Source organism: Balaenoptera musculus, chromosome 1 (genome assembly GCF_009873245.2).
Source record: "Balaenoptera musculus isolate JJ_BM4_2016_0621 chromosome 1, mBalMus1.pri.v3, whole genome shotgun sequence".
Classification (NCBI taxonomy): domain Eukaryota; kingdom Metazoa; phylum Chordata; class Mammalia; order Artiodactyla; family Balaenopteridae; genus Balaenoptera; species Balaenoptera musculus.
In genome coordinates this window covers 30,007,151-30,025,786 of record NC_045785.1, presented here as the reverse complement: position 1 = coordinate 30,025,786, position 18,636 = coordinate 30,007,151, and the positions used below count along the sequence as shown (strand labels likewise).

General features: G+C 42.8%; 1 non-coding gene across 1 annotated transcript; it reads right to left on the bottom strand.

Moving 5' to 3' along the window:
* Positions 1–17,352: 17,352 nt before the first annotated feature.
* Positions 17,353–17,458, bottom strand: LOC118887036. The gene has a single exon (XR_005017865.1). It is a non-coding gene; the product is annotated as a U6 spliceosomal RNA (small nuclear RNA).
* Between the last annotated feature and the right edge of the window lie 1,178 nt (positions 17,459–18,636).

Below are 18,636 nucleotides of genomic sequence, written 5' to 3'. Positions count from 1 at the left end.
AGCTAGGGGAGGTTTTGTTCTGATGTGTTTAACCCCTTCCAGGCCCAGGACCCAAGTGGAATCAGGAATGACCACCAAGGAGTCCTCTTTCCTTTTGGGTCAGGTTTTCTGGGAGGGACTCTGTTTATGATTGACCGGCCTTATGTGGCCCATCACATTAGGAGTTTGTATGTTATCCTGAGGACGATGGGAGGCCAGTGGAGGCTGTAAAGTGGGAAAGAGATGGGATCAGACTGAGTTTGGAGACAATTTTGACTGTGTATGGAGGAGGATGGGCTGGAGGAGTGAGCCTGGGGGAAGAGGGCTCAGAGATAAGTGATAAGGACTTGACCAGCTTTAGTCAGGCTCCTCTGAACCCTCTTCTCCACTGGCTTAGTCCTTGGTTTACCATCTTTGGTCTGCTAGGCCCAGGGAGCAAGAATTCTGCCAAGTCACCTTAGCAAGAATCCCCCCAGCTTTGCTATGTAACCAAGTTCCTCTTGGTAATTTTCTATCCATTGACCCTCTCACCCTACCTGCTGGCTATAAATCCCCAGTTGCCCCTGCTGTATTTGGGGTTGAGCTGTACTGAAGTTTTTCTCTCCTACTGCAGTTGCCCAAATAAAATCTGTCTTGCCATTTTCATCAAGTGCCCGGCACAATTTTACTTTGACCCAGGGCAAATGTCAAGTCAAGCTTAAGAAGACGGAAAGGATGGAGAGGCAAGGGCAGGCTTTGGAGGTAGAATAGAAAGATCAGGCAGGGTCGAGGAGAGGAAGGAGTCAGGGACCCATCTCAGGTTTCCTGGTGAAGCAACAGAGATGTAGAATTGGGAGGGAGAGTGGCTTTTGGGACGAGAACACCAAACTTGGTTTTGAACTGTTGGATTTGGACCAGTTTGCCTTTGGTGCAATCCCCTTGGTGTTTTCTGTCCAGATCCCACCCTTTGGAGCTTCCCCACCCCCTTCCCAAGGTGACCCCAGAGTTCCCTCTGGGCCCGCTTCCCCATATCAAAACTCCTGTGTCTCATTCCCTCAGGAACCTGCTCTCCCCTTCAGGTGCCTAATTTAAGCAGCAAGTCTGGGCTAACAGATGCATGATGCATGGGCTCCTCCACTCAGTGGATGTCTTTAGATTTTTTTTTTTTTTTTGGGAGTATAATTGCTTTACAATGGTGTGTTAGTTTCTGCTTTATAACAAAGTGAATCAGTTATACATATATGTATGTTCCCATATCTCTTTCCTCTTGCATCTCTCTCCCTCCCACCCTCCCTATCCCACCCCTCTAGGTGGTCACAAAGCACAGAGCTGATCTCCCTGTGCTATGCGGTTGCTTCCCACTAGCTATCTATTTTACGTTTGGTAGTGTATATATGTCCGTGCCACTCTCTCACTTTGTCACAGCTTACCCTTCCCCCTTCCCATATCTTCAAGTCCAACAGCGACATTTAGGAGGTAATTCTTTTACCCCAAAGACAATGAAATGAGGTCACAGAGGCCACAGACCAATGATGGAGGAAAGACTTCCAGAGTGGTGCAAAGAGCATGGGCTTTGCAAACAGGCAAAGCTGAGTTCAAATCCAGGCTCAGAGGAGTCTTGACTCTTAGCTTGGCTGCTTCGCTGGGGGCACTGTGCCTCCTTTGAGAGCTAACCTATCATACCTGGGGCACGCCCCGCACCTCTCTGGGCCTCCACTTCCTCACGTGGAAGGGGGATTCATGCCTCCCTCATGAACTAGCACACACATCTTCCCTACCCCCCAGAAGTGCCCCTCGTTCCCACCCCCACCCCGCCCGACACATACCCTCTGGTCTTCTCCTTCGTGGGTGGCCACCTGCTCACTATACCCCTTTCTCTCCCTTGACCTTTGTGCGTGCTGGGTGTTTGGTCTGAACCTCCAGTGCCAGAGAGTTCCAGCTGGAAAACTTGCTGTTTCTAAAGATGGGTGGAGAAGCCCACCCTTGTGGCACCGCAAGCTAGGAGCAGCGGAAGCTGGGGCTCGCAGGAGGCGGCCCTATAATTAATCCCCCAGCATTCTCGCCACCATTGTGTCTTCCCTGTTGAGATCAGCCAATTAGTGGTTCCGCACTCCTCTGCGTGGCAGCCACTTATTAGCGAAGACAAAGGCAGCATTGATTCCAATTTGTCCTGCATTTGGCTGTCTCTGAAGTTAAAGACTGCATTTGGGCAGCAGCGCTGGGGAAGAAATGCAGGGGCAATGTAGAGAGAGCCCCTAAAATTAGTTGAAATAATTTTAGCTCTATTGTGAATGGCTAAACTAAATATAAACAGAAGAGAGGAGAAAAATCTTCGTCATGTTAATTACTATCAGCATTAAGAACCCCAAAATGAGGCGTATTATTTGTTTGGTGACACTCTGATAATTAAATCATTTTCTCCCATTGAGGCTCCTTGCAGGTTTGTGCCGAGCCTGGCTCTTCCTGAGTGGTTTTCTCTGGCTCTGAGGGATGCTTCAAATTCTGCTTCCCGGGTTTCTGAGCCCACAGTTTTTCTTCAGTCCAGGTGAGCTGTGTGATCACCGGGTCCTGGGCCAGCCTGGGACGTTTGAGGATAACGTTGAGGGTGTGGCTGACGCGGACAGGAAGATTGCTCACTGTTCATCTACCCATCCATCCATCCGTCTGTCCATCTGTCCATATCCATGCACTGTTTCATTGATTCATTCACTATGCATCTTCTTTTGCACAAGGCATTGAGGATACAGAGATAAATAAGGTACAGTTCTTACCCTCGAGGTATCTAGTTGGGGAGGGGGAGGATGACATGTAAAAAATTACTTATAACACAATGTCAAAAGCCTTATAATGGAGATATAAACCAAGTACTCTGAGAGCATCATACTGACAGATTCATTTTGCCCAGGGAATCATGGAAGACTTCTCGGAGGAGGTGACATTAGAACTGGGCCTAAAAGCATGAGTAGGATTTGCTGAGCAGGAAAGTGGGAGAAGGGAAACCCCAGGAGGGAGGACAGAGCAGGAACAAAGGGCCAGCATTTCCAAGAGCTCTGGCAGACTTGGGTGAGGGTGAGAAGGCTGGTTTAGGAGGAGTGGCAAAAACATTCATGACAACAACATATTTATTAAGCACGTACTGTGTACCTGACACTGTGACAAATGTCTTACCCTAGTTATCTTATTTAATCCTCACCTCCACCCCGACCCCGAGATTTATTATCCTCTGCTGTACTGATGGGGATTCTGGGACTCAGAATTTACAAAGCTGGGAAGACCTGTTGGTGATGACTCAAAGCTGTGTTCTTTGTCATGATACCATTGTGCCAGGCTGTGGCCCAGCCTGGGAAGAGCTTGGACGCCAAGCTAAGGAGCTGAGCTTTATTCTTCAGTTGGTGTGGATGCACACCCAAGAGAAGATCCTGACTTTGAGCTACCCACTTTGTCTGGTTAAGGAGAGAGGGCTTTGTCCATTGCGGGGGTATGCACATTGGTTTTGCTGCCTGCTCATTCATCCTCTTGCCTCTGGGGTGTCTTTTGTGCCATATACTTGCCCCTTATGTCCATTGCCCCAGCAGTAATACAGTCAGGGACAAAGGTGTGCCTAGTGACTGCTTCACACACTGTGAAACCCTGTCTGTGCGTTACTTCTTCTTGCAACATGGGTCTGACTGTGCCATTAATACTGAAAAGGCTTAACTCTTAGAGGTGTCGTGTGACTTGTCCAAGGTCACCTGGTCTGTGTCTTGGTCCTGGGCTCTCATGTGGCTCTAAAGCAAAAGTGGCTCACTCTTCCAACATTACCTTTCTTCCTATTCCATCGTAAAACTCACCCATCCTACATCTTTGAGGAGATCACATGGTTTGGAGGAAAGAGATGCTGGAGGATTCTCCTCAATTTCTCAATGTCCCTTGGGATGTGGGGCTAGAACTGAAAGGAACGTGATCTGAAGGGGACCTGAATAGGACCAAGCCAGGTGGGGGATTACTTACTCCCTCTCAAGTGGCACCATGCCTCTTTCATCCACCACCCCATTTATTTTGCTCTTTTGTGTGGCAAAATTTCTCAAAAGAGTTTCTTCAGTTGCTGACTTCAGTTCTTCACGTCTCATACTCTCTTTAACCCTCTCCACTCAGGCTCTGGCCCCGTCACTCCATGGCAATCACTTTGGTCAAGCTCATTAAATGACCCCATGGCCATTTCTTGCCATCACTCCACTCCTCCTCTTGGAGCCTCTCTTCTCTGGTTTCCATGATCCCAGTATCACCTGCCTTTCCTCCCGATGCTCAGGTCTCTCATTTTGGGCTGGATCTTTTTCTCTTGCAGAAGCCTCAGCGTCATGATTCTCTCCTTAGCTCGCTGTGTCCCAGCCACTGGTTTTTCTTCTGTTCTTCCCGCACAGTGGGTTTCTGTTTCTTTTTTAAAACTACAATTCACAGTAAGAAATTCATTTTATATTCTATCCAGTGAACCATCCTTCTCTATACACCTGAAACAAAGTGTAACTAAACAACATATTAATCCTTACTAGGTTCAATGCACTCTGGTATTTTTAGTCTATTCTGTTCCATTTTATTTCATTTGAAAAATACCCATTTTGACCCACTCAGTCAATTTTGCAACCCACCAATAGGTTTTGTCTCCTCATTTGACAAACACTATTCCAACTTTTCAAACTAGTTCCACATGAGGGCCTTTGCACTTGCTGTCCCATCACCTAGAATGTTCCTTCTCCAGAGAATCTCATAGCTGCCTCCTTCTTTCCTTTCACGTTTCAGATCAAACATCTTCCTCAAAAAGTCCTTCCCCGACTATTCCGTCTAAAGGAACTGCATTACCTCATCCTTCTCCCTTGATCCTGCTCGTCTCCACAACACCTTTCACTATTGGAAATTAATTTGTTTCTTTTTACACATTTCCTCTCTGTCCCTCTGCCCTGGAGGAGACAATTTGTTTACTATGGGACATCCAGGTCTTTTGCAGTGACCTGCAAAAATACTTACAATGTAGAATGATAGAAAATGAGCTGAGAGACCAAGCTCAAGGGTGAAATGAGGTGAGTAAAGAACAAAGCCAGGGTGTGTCATTTAGGCTGATTTTGGCTGTAAGTGTTAAACAATGACCCCGTTTATTACCTTATGTAACGGGAAGTCCAGAGAGGGTGACCCAGGGACCTACATTCCTTCTGTCTCTGTTCTGTTATCTTCTTCTTTTTTTTTAATCTTCAGACTGGTAGCACTTCTGGGGATCATACCCAGACATCATAATGCCCAAAGGAAGAAGAAAGATCACCTCTTCTTGAGAGTGGAAACTCTTCCCAGATCCCCCAAGCATACTTTCCCTCACTACTTCTTATTAGCTGGAAAGAGGTCCCTTGACCACTCCTGAACAAATCATGCACAAGGGAAATAGAATTTTCATGGCTGGCTTTTACTAATCACATGGGCTGGAATAAATACTGGGGCATCGAATATAATGCTCATGACAGCTGGGGCAAGGTGACATAGATACCATGAAATACGCAGAAATATACATCATGTGGTTCTGTATAGCTGCTAGAGGTGGGCCCTAAATTTCACTCTGAGTTTTCCAACAGCCAAGGCAAAAAGGGGAAGCCAAACTGTTAAAATGTTTACAATGTAAACTGTTAAGAATTTTACAATGCCCATAAGTTTTAAATAAACCAGTTGCTTAGGAGAATCTCAACTTTTTTTGGGGGGGTGGGCTGCACTGCCGGTCCCTTGGCAGTGAATGTGTGGAGTCCTAACCACTGGACTGCCGGGGAATTCCCGAATCCCAACTTTTTCTGATACTGACATCTGAAAATTTCTCCATCGGTCTTCATAAGTAAGATATAGTGATGGACCATTTCCAGGTCCTATGCCCACATTCAGTGCAGTAGAAGGTTACATATAGCTATTTCTTATAGTGCTCCAAAGCAAACTAAAGCGATAATTCCAAAGCTCTAGCACCAAAGTACAATTTAAAAAGTGATTCAGGGGTAGGAGCGAGGGAGGGTAGGAGAGGCAGGCTGGAGTAAGTAGTCTAAGTTACGTGCCTGGCTTTCTGATGGACTACACTGAATTTTACCCAAGGGTAGAATTTAGATTAGCTAAAAGAATGGATGGGCAATTTGTCTTTCAGGAAGTCCACCATGAATATCATTTCTCTCAGCAAAGTTTTTGATAAAGAAAGGGCAGCAGAGAGTTCGAGGTTGTGTTTGCTGACAAGGACCCCTATGTACAGGTTTTCTCAGATATTCATATGTTTTGATGGTTGGCAGAGTAGATGGGACATTTCTAAAATAGCCTCCTGATCGGAACGTGTACCTGAATGGATGTCACAGTTGTGGGTGCTCTTACATTAGCCTCTCCTGTGCTTGTGAAATTGATATTTTAAATCCACATCCAGGACTTTATACCTCTCTAGGGTGACATGTCCCGGCAACCCTAGAGAGTGTTTTAGTGTTTTTTTTACTCTTAAATGTGACCTATTTGCAGATAACTTATATGACCATTCTATACCTATCCCGACTGGAGTTTATCTTGTTAGCCATCCAACCCAACTGAATCTTGAGTCTGTTACAGAATGTGTTTTCTCCTTCAGCTGCAAATGTGAGTATATACAGTATCACCCCTGTCTTAACTGAAGGCCCACAAGTGAGAGGTTGGATAGAGATGTATAGAACATGGGATGTCGGGATGTGTGTGTACGTGTGTGCATGGCCCTATTAGTGTGAAGGCAAGCATGTTTGTGAATGCTCTTCTGTGTGTGAAAGTGAGTATCTCAGCATTTAAGTGTCCCCACTGAGCAGGTACATGTGATGACAGGGCATCCACATTTGAGTATTTGTGCAAGTCTTTGTCTCTTTAGATGGCTTGTAAACTTCCAAGGTCAAATCGTGGGTTTCTTCTTGGAGGGGCAGCTAGTCTCCAGAGATGATGCCTAATAAACTTCTTTGTACTCGTGCCCTTGCATATCCCCTCCCACCTGGAGTCTGGGCTGGCCTGTGACTCAATTAACAAAGAGAATGCAGCGAAGGAGTGCTGTGCCTTGTCTTGACCTAAGCCTTAGGAAGTCTTGAAGTTTCTCCTTTTGTGCTTTTTGGAGTCCTGAGCTGGTAACCATGCCAGAGAGACCATGTGAAAAAGACCACGTGGAGGAGAAGACCAGAGACTTCACAGAAAGGGACAAGAACCCCAGCCTTCCATCCACTGCCATTGAGCACGAGATGTGAATGACCCAGCTTGCGTGTCCCTGCCCAGCCTAACCCCCAGATGAGCGCATTACACAAGCAGAAGAACCACCCAGCTGAGTCCAGTTAACCCTCAGCATCAACCCTGACAAAATGGCTGATGTCTTGGGTCCCTAAGTTAAGGGGATGGTTTGTTAGTTGCCATAGAGAATTGAAATACTTGGGTAACAGTTACTCTCACCATCTCTCCAGCCCCACACGGGAAAGGGCTGCTGACCTGCAGGGGGTGGGGTGTTTTGTGTGAGGGAGTTAGGGGCAGACCAGGTACTGGGGAAGGCAAAAGCCACTTCTCCCTGCCCCCTTCTGTCCTCCCTCTTTGTTTCTCACCCAGCCTGGGTGGGAGGAGCCTGGGCTTGGGCTTCCCTTAGTCTAAGTGAATGGTTGGTGCCTGGTGTCTCGCCTGCCGGGCCCCTCAGAGCAGGTTGCAGGCCTGTTGGAATTCCAGCAGCATGCCAGCGGGCAGACAGGCAGCTGTATAAGTGGGTAATTTCATCAAGGGGAAAGGCATTCGGGACTCTGCCTAGAATCCTAATGGGTGAGAATGCACTTGAACCTGGGAGCACAGTGGCCAGGCCCCAGCTAGCGCCTAAGCTGTGGTCCCTACCCTGGGATTCAGACCCATTTGGGACTGCAAGTAGAAAGAAAGAAAGAAAGAGGATTGGGGATCTACCTACACAAACGTTCAAGAGCCTCCTGGAAAAACTCACCTTAAAAGAAGGAGAAGGGCTTCCCCGGTGGCGTAGTGGTTAAGGATCCGCCTGCCAATACAGGTGACATGAGTTCGACCCCTGGGCCGGGAAGATCCCACATGCCACGGAGCAACTGAGCCCGTGCGTCACAGGTACTGAGCCCGCGATCTGGAGCCCGTGCTCTGCAACAAGAGAAGCCACCGCAATGAGAAGCCCGCATGCAGCAACGAAGACCCAACGCAACCAAAAATAAAAAATAAATAAATAAATTTAAAAGAAGGAGAGGACAGTAAAATCAGTTTGAGGCCATGGGCCGACTGTGCGGGGAGATCTGAGCTCGGGGACATCTTCTCTTAGAGTAGCTCTCAGCACAGCCCCTGGGCCTGGCTCGAGTTCTGGGGCCAGGAGGCTGAACTAAGAAAGAGAGAGAGAAATACTCCATTTCTCTACTTTCTTAGGCTGCAAGTAACAGAAGCCCCCGTGGGCTGGCCTGGGTGGAAACTATGTTGTAAAGCCACGGGGTGTCTCCCGGAAGCCAAAGATAGGAATGCAGTTGGGCCCAGAGGACCAAGAATCAGGAGCTCCTCCACTTCTCACTTCTGTTCCTTTCTCATCTCTCTGTACATCACCTTGCTGTGCTTCCTCATACCCAGAGTGTAGTAGGACACCTCCCAGACCCCGGGTTTATGTGCATAGTTCCAGCCACCTGCAGAAACCAACTGGCATTTGACAATCCTCATTCCAAGTTCCTGGGAGAGAGATCTGACCGGTTTTACTTGATCAGGTGTCTCCCCTGCCCCAGTCAGCTAGGGTTGGGGGCGCGGCATCATTACAAAAGTGGCTTCCAGGGCTTACTTCTTTTAATTTTCTTTTTTTTTTTTATTTATTGAAGTATAGTTGATTCACAACGTTGTGTTAATTTCTGCCGTACAGCAAAGTGATTCAGTTATATATATATATATACATTCTTTTAAAAAAATATTCTTTTCCATTATGGTTTATCACAGAACATTGAATATAGTTCTCTGTGCTATTGGGGCTTACTTCTTACAGTCAGTCACTGACGTCAGGTTCCTGAGAGTCACCATTGCGTCCATGATTGCTGCAAAATGCCGAGCATTCAGGGTACTGATCACGTGGGCCAACATTTTTGGCTGTGACGGGCAGAACTGGGACTAGAGTGGCACAAGCAAGACACCTAGGAAGTAAAATTTAAGGAGGCCTTCACAGTGGGTCTTGTGAAAGTGCATGGTTGGCCCCTGCATGACCCTGAGAGCGAGCACAGCCCTAAATTTTGCACCCTGGCAAGGGAGTCTGCACTCCTTGCTACATGCAGCAGCGATGCCCTGGATATTGGCATCCTCAGAGCAGATAGCGGATGCCCACAGGGTAGTGCCAATGCCCTGAGAGGGTGTAGATGGCACCTCTGTCATGTGTGGGGCTGGCAGTAAAAGGGGGCATCATTTCAATGAGTCATAATGTAGCAGAGGCCACACAGTGGTATGACTCTACACGAGATGCTCCTGGGAGGTCCTGGGGGTTTTGGGAGGATTTAAGGTGGGGTGTGTGTGGGTGTGGGTGTGGAATTCTCCTAGAGTGGGTGGAGGGCAGAGCCAAGAAGTGCCAACTTATCACTATTACTGTGAGCTTATTCTTACCTCTCAGGCTGGGGTGGCTTGGAAAACATGTCACATCTCTGTGATTCCCAGTATCACAGTTTCCCATGCCCACTATCACCTGGTCATCGTAACAACAATCCTGGGCATAGACAGGCATCATCACCTAGCATGTGTGTCTGAATGAACCGAGGCTCCAAGTGGCTACGTCACTTACTCAGCAGTTTGCATCACGGACGTCGTAGCTGTTTTAGCCTCCTCTCTGCACACGTAGGGAAACCGAGGACTGGAAAGTTGTGGTACGTACTCACTGTCCCACAGTGAGTTCAGTAATGGAAATAAATCCCATTGAATTTAATTTCCAACCATTATCTATCTTGCATAACCCAGCTGAAGCCTGACTAGTACACCCTGAATTTCCAAACTGGGGAGAAACCCTCTCAAACTGGTGTGTTCACAGTCAGTGCCCGAACCCTTGCAGACTGTTTTGGCATCCACACCTGTCTTCTCTGCCCGATTCCCCACGCTTCTCCCACCTCCCCAGGTGTCTCTTTGATTTTAGTGGTTATAGGGCAGCTTGATTAGGGCTTGCCACAGATCCTGCTCAGCTAGCAGATTCCAGCCGTGTTCCTGGTGTCCTTCAGGGGCTCCCCTCACCTTGAAGGAAAGCAGAAGGACAGAGGCCAGCCAGGTAGCAGCACAAAGGGCAGACCAAACGTGGGCACCCTATCCTGGCCTGACAATCTTTGCTCAAGCCCCAGGTTTCCTGCCAAGCAGCCACTGCATATTTGAAGCTTGAGCTTGTATTACTGCTTTTTTTAAAAAATGATAAATTTTAAAGCAATAAAATGTGCACATTAAACACTTCGTCCTAGCTGCGGTAGCTCAGACAACCTTCCAGCGCACTTTTGAGTCAGCTTTGCCAAGGGAGCTTCTATTATCTCCAAGCTCTACAGAACTTCACCTCTAAAGCACATTTGCAAGGGATATACGGTGGGTTTGAAGGAGATGCAAAGCAATATTCTTCTACATAACCCTCAGGTCAAAGAGGAAATCACAATGGAAATAGAAAAATATTTTGAATTGAACAGGAATGAAAAATAGGAACAAATCAAAACTTGTGGGAAGGCAGTTGAAAGAATACTCAGGTATTCTTAACTTGGGGAAAGAATTCAGGGACCCTGTGAACTTGGTCGGGAAAAAAATACTTATTTTACATAACCTGGAGCAGAAATTTAGCATTTCTTTCAATTTAAGAATATAGGCAGCAGATTGCAATTGTATTAGTGGTACTGTATTTGTGATGCCACCAATAGATGTCACAGATAATGAATCGACACTCTCCATCAATTTAAGGATCCAGGCGATTTATTTTCTCTGCCTTGGTCTCACAATGTGCACTCAGGCTTGCTTAGACACAGGGACACAAATGGCAACAGTTTATGTTTTTTATTGCTTTATGAGCTATGTTGGCATAACTACTGAAGAAAGATGCCTAGAATTTTGCCAAAGAAGTGGCATGGGCAGGATTTTCAGGTTGCCATGCATGGAAATGTCCACGGGTGTACCTTGCAAAGAGGTCAATTTACTAGACTCTTACAGCAGTCTGAAAAGGTCTCAGATCCACTATCAGTATTATTTATGTTAAAAACCCTTTTTATTTTGAATAGTTAAGATTCGCAGGAAGTTGCAAGGATGGTAGAGAGAGGTCTAGTGAACCCTTCACCCAGTTTCCCCCATTGTTTACACCTTATGTAAATATCAAAACCAGGATATTGACATTGATAGAGAGTGTGTATATAGTTCAGTGTAATTTTTATCACATGGGTAGCTTTGTGTAACCATTACCACAATCAAGATACAGAACTATTCCATCACCACGAAGATCTCCATCATGCTACCCCTTTATAATCATGCCCTGCTTGTGACCGTCTCTACCCTCTGGCAATCACTGACCTATCCTCCTTCTTTATAATTTTGTAATTGCAATAACATTATATAAATGGAATCTTCCAGTATGAGACTTTTGAGATTGGCTCTTTTCACTTAGATAATGTCCTTGAGATCCATCCAAGTTGTTGCATGTATCAATAATTTATTCCTTTTTAGCATAATATTTCAGGGTATAGACGTACCATTTTGTTTAATCATTCTCTGATTATAGGACATTTCGGTTGTTTCCAGTTTTTGACTATGAACAACTGTGTACATGTTTTGTGTGGACACGTTTTTTTCCCCCTTAGTTTATTCATATTTGAAGTTTAGGAATATTTTTTAATGCATGCTGAGAAAACAGTAATATTCCAAACTTATAAGTTACTATCTGGTAAGGATGTTGGGAAAGGCTTTGACATACAGATATGTTGTTTGCAAATATTTTCTCTGGGTCTGTGGCTTACCGTTTTTTCCTCTTAACATTTTCTTTTTAAGGCAAATTTTATAATCTTGATGAAGTCCAATTTATTAACTTTTTTCTTTGACTGATCATGCTTTTGCGTCGTGTCTAAGAACTCTTCACTGACCCCCAGATCCAGAAGATTTTCTCCTATGTTTTCATCTAAAAGTTTTTATAGTTTCATGTTTTAAGTCTATGATACATGTGATTTAATTTTTTATGTAAGGTGCTCAGTTTAGGTCAAGGTTTATTTTTTTGCCTGTGAATATCCAATTGTTCCAACATCATTTGTTGAAAAGACTATTGTATTCATTTTTTAGCCTGTTAATATGGTGAATTACATTGACTGATTTTCAAATATTGAACAAATCTTGCATCCCTGGAATAAACTTCACTTGATCGTGGTATACAATTCCTTTTATGTAGTACTCCACATATTTTGCAACTCTTTTCTTTAGTGCATGCACATTTAGGATTACTATGTCTTCTTGGTGGATTGACCCTTTTATCATTATATAATGTCTATCTCTGTCTCTCATAATTTGCTTTGCTCTGAGTATACTTTATCTGTTATTGATATAGCCATTTCTACTTTCTTTCGATTAAAGTTTGCATGATATATCTTTTTCCATCCTTTCACTTTCAACCCGCCTATACTGTTATTTTTGAAGTGAATTTCCTATAGATATCATACAGTTGGATCATTTTTTTTAACCCATCCTGCTAATCTCCATCTTTTACTTGGTATATTTAGATAATTTATAGTTAATATAATTATTAATATGTTAGGGCTTAAGTTTGCCATTTTATTTATTTATTTTTGTTTTCTGTTCGTTTTCTCTTGTTTTTTTGTTTCCTTGTTTTCTTTTTCCTGCCCTCCTGTGTGTTACTTGAACATTTTTAAGAATTAATTTTGAATCATCTATGCTATTTTGAGTGTGTATCTTTGTATAATTTTTTTTAAGTGGTGGCTCTAGGTATCACATTATGTATATATAACTTATCACAGTCCCCTGGTGTCAACATTTGTCAGTTTGAGTGATGCATAGAGAGTGATAATTCTCTTTGTATCCCTCCACTCTCCCCCATATATAATATAATTGTCTTAAAAATTTTCTCTACATTTGGTGATTCGCACTGTACGACTTTCACTTCACCATCAAATGTAACTTAGAAAATTCAAGAAAAAGAATGTCATATTTTTACTCTTTTCATTGTTCTTTTTTCCCCTGATGTTCCAAGATACATTATTTTATTGTTTCATCTCTGTATTTCCTTATTGTCTAATCTCCAAGTCATTTTTTAAGGGTATATCTGTTGACTACAGATTTTCTTAGTTTTCTTTCATCTGATAATATCTTGATATCTTCTTCATTTCTGAAGGATATTTTTGCTGGATGTAGGTTGCTAGTGTGATAGCTCTTTTCTTTCAGCACTATGAAAAATTGTGCCATTTTCTTCTGGCCTCCATGGTTTCTGATGAGAAATCACTGTCATTCAAATTTTTTTCCCCCTATAGATAAGGTTTTTCTTTTCTCTGTTTCAAGATTTTTTTTTTTTTATCTTTAGTTTACAGAAATTTGACTATAATGCATCTTGGTGTGGATTTCTTTGGGTTTTTCCTGTTTGAGGTTACAGCTGCTTAAATTTGTACGTTTGTGTCTTTTGCCTAATTCAGGAAATTTCAGTCATAGTTTCTTTGAATATTTTTTTTCAGCCCACCTACTTTTCCCTCTCCTTCTAGGACTCTGATAACATGAAAGTTAGATCTTTTACTAAAGTTCCACAGTACCCTGAGCTTATGTCCCTTTTTTATTTATTTATTTTTGGTCTATTTTCTCTGTTGTTCAGATCTGGTAATTTCTATTGTTTTGCAAGTTCACCGGCTCTTTCCTCTGTTCTCTCAATTCCATTATTGTGCCAATCCACTGAATTTAAAAATTTTAGTTATTGTATTTTTCAGTTCTAAAATTTCTTTTTTGTTCTTCTTTATGTGTTCTATTTACTTGCTGAGTTTTTTTGTTTTTTTACAAAATTTGTTTCAAATGCATTTGTAATTGTTTGTTGAAACATTGTTATGATGATGGCTGCTATAAGATCCTTGTCAGATGATTCTAACATCTGTTATCTCAGTGTTGGCATCTGTTGATTATCTTTCTCATTCAAGTTGAAATTTTCCTGGTTCTTGGTATGATGAGTGATTTTTTAATTGAAACCTGGACATTTTGGGTATGTTGTTATGAGAGTCTGGATCTTATTTCAATCATCTATTTTGGCTGGCTTCATCTGACACAGCTCTAGTGGAGGAAAGAGAGTACTATATTGTTATGGTCAAGTGGGGATGAAAGTTCAGGCTCCCCATTCAACGTCCATTGACATCATAGTGGGGGAAGGACTACTTGTTACCATGGTGTGGGGGTGGGAGTTCAGGCTCCCCACAAGGTCTTTACTGATACCACCTCAGCTGGAAGAGGTAGAAGTGTCTCGTTTCTGCTCCCCATGTGGCCTCCACTAACATGATGTGGTGGTGGTGGTGATGGTGGTGGTGGTGGTGGTGATGGTCATGGTGGTGGTAGAGGGGCCTCATTAATTCTGGATGGTGGTGAAAGTTTTGACTCTTCACTAGGCCTCTGACACCAACTCTGCAGGAAGGTGGAGGAGCACCTTGATACATCTGGGTGGGGGCAGAAGTCCAGGCTGCCCATGTTATCTCCACTGACACAGCATAGAGAAGCCTCATTACCACTTAGTGGGGGTGAAGGTCCTAGTTCTCCACTTGACCTTTTCTGACACCACCCAGAGGGGGATAGGAGAGGGTTGAACCCCTCATTATCACCTGATGAGGATGAAAGTCTAGGCTCCCCACTCATCCTTTGCTGGTGGGCATGGGAATGGGGCTAAACTTTTTCTTTGATGTTTGGTTGGAGTAGAACAGTTATTCTCTAGAAGTTTTCTGTCCTGCTAGGCTGACCTTTCTTGATCCTTTGTCTAAAGAGAGCAGACTTTTCTCAAGGCTTCTTTTATCTTCACCCATTGACGTTCCCAGGCTACCAGCTTCTCCAACACCCAGTGGGTTATATGAGGTGAAAAGAAAATCCAAGGAGCTCATCTGAGTCATTCCTTGGGTCCTGAAGTCCCTAGCCATCTTGTCGTCTTCTCTCCACCTTTCAGAGTCTTATGTTTGTTTTGCATATAATGTCCAGGGTTTCAGCTATACTTAGCAGGAGGAATAGGGAAAAGTATGTCTACACCATCTTTCTGGAAGCAGAAGTCCAATCTCACTTACTAAGACAATGACCGAAGAAAGGAAGAAAAAATCAGATCAAGCTTTTTTGCAGATGTTGGGGCATTTTGATTACTTTGCCCTAAAGCTATGTCAGCAACTTGGAGAGCCAGTTTGCCTGAAGTTCTGAGCATCCGCATAATTAATTCCAGGCCTTGGTGTGATTATTCATAGAGTACCTCCATAGTTTGGCCTTACAGATTTTGATTGAGTAGGTTCAACCTTGAAAAAAGAAACTTGCTCAATAAGCTGGTTTTGCGAGTCACTTTATCATGAAGGGGGAAAAACAAATTCATTCAACTCATTGATGTTTTCACACTAGGTTTTTTTTTTTTTGGCTGCATTGGGTCTTCATTACTGTGTGCAGGCTTTCTCTAGTTGCGGTGAGCGGGGGCTACTCTTTGTTGCAGTGAGAGGGCTTCTCAATGCAGTGGCCTCTCTTGTTGCAGATCATGGGCTCCAGGCATGTGGGCTTCAGTAGTTGTAGCATGTGGGCTCAGTAGTTACGGCATGCGGGCCCTAGAGCATGCGGGCTTCAGTAGTTGTGCTGCGTGGGCTCAGTAGTTGAGGCATGCACACACTAGGTTTTGATGTCTCAGAAACACTGGCCATCAGCTCTCCTTGCAAAACTGGCGTATGTTAGTGAGTTAGGACAAACTTTTCAAGGCACTCTCCACAAGGTAAGTATTCAAACCACTCCTTATTACAAAATTTACCCATTTTGCTTCCCCACTGAGAACACTAAGGGCATCAAGAGGCAGACCCTTTGAGGGGAAGCATTACCATAATTGAGGCAATGGTTCTGCCTCATTCAGGATGTGTCTGAGCCCGCTCCTGCCACTTCTGCAACTGTGCAGAATTTTACCTCCATCTGTTCACTTTCTCCAGCCGATACCGTGGTTTGCTCAGAAGCTCATATTATCTTGTTAAAATTTTCTTAACCAGTTATTTCACGTCAGGAAAGTTGCATTGAACATCTTATAGGCATCATCGTTATAAACGTTGTGAACAAAGACCAATAAAATGCCCTAAACATCAACATCTGTTCAGTCACATGACTGTAAGTTAAAGAACCCACTTCACCTTGGTCTCCTGACTGGCTGCTCAAACATGCCTTTTTGAACACATTAAAATGCATTATTTGGGACTTCCCTGGTGGTGCAGTGGATAAGACTCTGCACTCCCAATGCAGCAGGCCTGGGTTCCATCCCTGGTCAGGGAACTAGATCCCACATGCATGCCGCAACTAAGAGTTCACATGCCACAACTAAGGAGCTCGTGAGCCACAACTAAGAAGCCCACCTGCCGCAGCTAAGGACCTGCGCAACCAAATAAATAAATAAATAAATAAATAAATAAAATATTAAAAAAATAAAATGTATTATTTTACAGTTCAGTCTATAAGGGCATTTTTTCTAGCTTGGCTGCCTCTTTTGACACAAAACCTTCAGTCATATCTACAGTCCCTCATCTTCTCTCCCTCTCCCCAACTATGTGGGCTTTTCCTTTCAGGGTGATCTTAACAAAAATGTGATATACATAACATAAAATTTACCATTTTAGCCTTCTTTTAAGTGTACATTTCATGGCATTAAGTACATTCACATTGTTGTGCAACCATCATAATCCTCCATCTCCAGAAATTTTTCATCTTCCCTAACTGAAAATCTATACCCAATTAAACAATAAATCTCAATCCCTCTGTCTTCCCAGCCCCTAATAACCACCATTCTACTTTCTGCGTCTATGATTTGACTACTCCAGGTACCTCATATGAGTGAAATTATGCATTATTTGTCCTTTTGAAACTGGCTTATTTCACTTAGCATGTCTTCAACTTTCATCCATGTTGTAGCATGTGAAAAGATTTCCTTCCTTTTTACTGAGCTCCTTTTTAAGTCTGAATAACATTCCATCATATGTATATACCATATTGTGTTTATCCATTCATCCATCAGTGTACACTTGGGTTTCTTCCACCTTTGTCTATTGTGAATAATGCTGTTATAGACAGGGATGTACAACTATCTCTTCGAGACTTTGCTTTGAATTCTTTTGTTTATGTACTCAGAAGTGGAATTGCTGGATCATATGGTAATTCTATTTTATTTTATTTTTTTTGAGGAACTACCATACTGTCTTCCACAGCAACTGCACCAAAAGTATGGAACGCTGCATGAATTTGTGTGTCATCTTGCACAGGGGCCATGCTAATTTTCTCTGTATTGTTCCAATTTCAGCATATGTGCTGCCGGAGCAAGCACCCAAGGTGATTTTTAAACTGACCTTGAAGGAGGCTTTAGAAACCTTTTAAATTTGCTTGATTGATTGTGCTTTTTCACCAGAGGGTTCCTTTTCTCTTTTTTCAAGTTGCAAAAAAAATCGGTCAATTATTATTTAAAATGTACCTGTGTGAATTTATTATTATTTTAAAATAGTAACTTTGTCATTTCATAAAAATAATATACCCTCATTTAAAAGTTGAAGCACTATAGAAAAGTATTTTTTAAAAAGAGCAACTAATCATCCCAAATCCTATTAGCCAGAAATAAGTAGTGTTAATACTTTAGATACTATTCCAACTATCTCTCTCTGCATATGAGAGACAGAAAAAATGGATTGATAGAAATAATTTTATAGAAATGGGATTATATTGTACATATTATTATAAAATAAAAAATTAAAATTAATTTTATTTTAATTCAACAGTAAAAAAAACTGAAGGGAAACTGAAGACATGCTAAGCTTCAGATAAATATTTCCTTACTCTGAGATATACGAGTTCCTAAAGTGCCTTTTAGATTAAAAAATATATGGAAATCTTTAAAAGATGGGAGCCATTATGTAGATCTTACTTACATAATCCTGTTTTTAAAATTTTGTGGACAGAAATCTTATCACATTTTAGATAAGGTAATTAGCACCTCACACTTTCTCTCAACCTCTTCCCTCACCCCTTGATTTTAATTGTTTTACTATTTTTTCTTTGTCCAGATTTATAAAGTAGATATTATGGACCATTTACATTATTGTTCAATATTTATATGAATTTGGTGCTCACCATGGGGCTTTTTCAAAGTTGCCATCTCCATACTCTGTATTTTGATTCCTTCTTGTGTTCTTGAATTTCAACAGAGTATTTTTTTCAGGAAGGATTCAGAGGTACTATACTCCCCGAGTTTTCTCATGTTAGAGAATGTCAGCTGATTGCCTTTATAGTTGAATGATAATTTGGCTGGGTATAATATTCTTATGCTTACATTCTTTCCCTCAGATTTTTCTTTTTTAGCTACCTCTCCATTTTTTTTGGCATTGAAGTTGCTGTGAGCAGTTGGAGGTGACTTGTTTTATCTCTCCGAATGCCTGAAGAGTTATTTATTCACCTTTGAAGTTCAATAATTTAACTAGATTGTGTCTCTGTTTGTTTATTCTGTAACAGTTT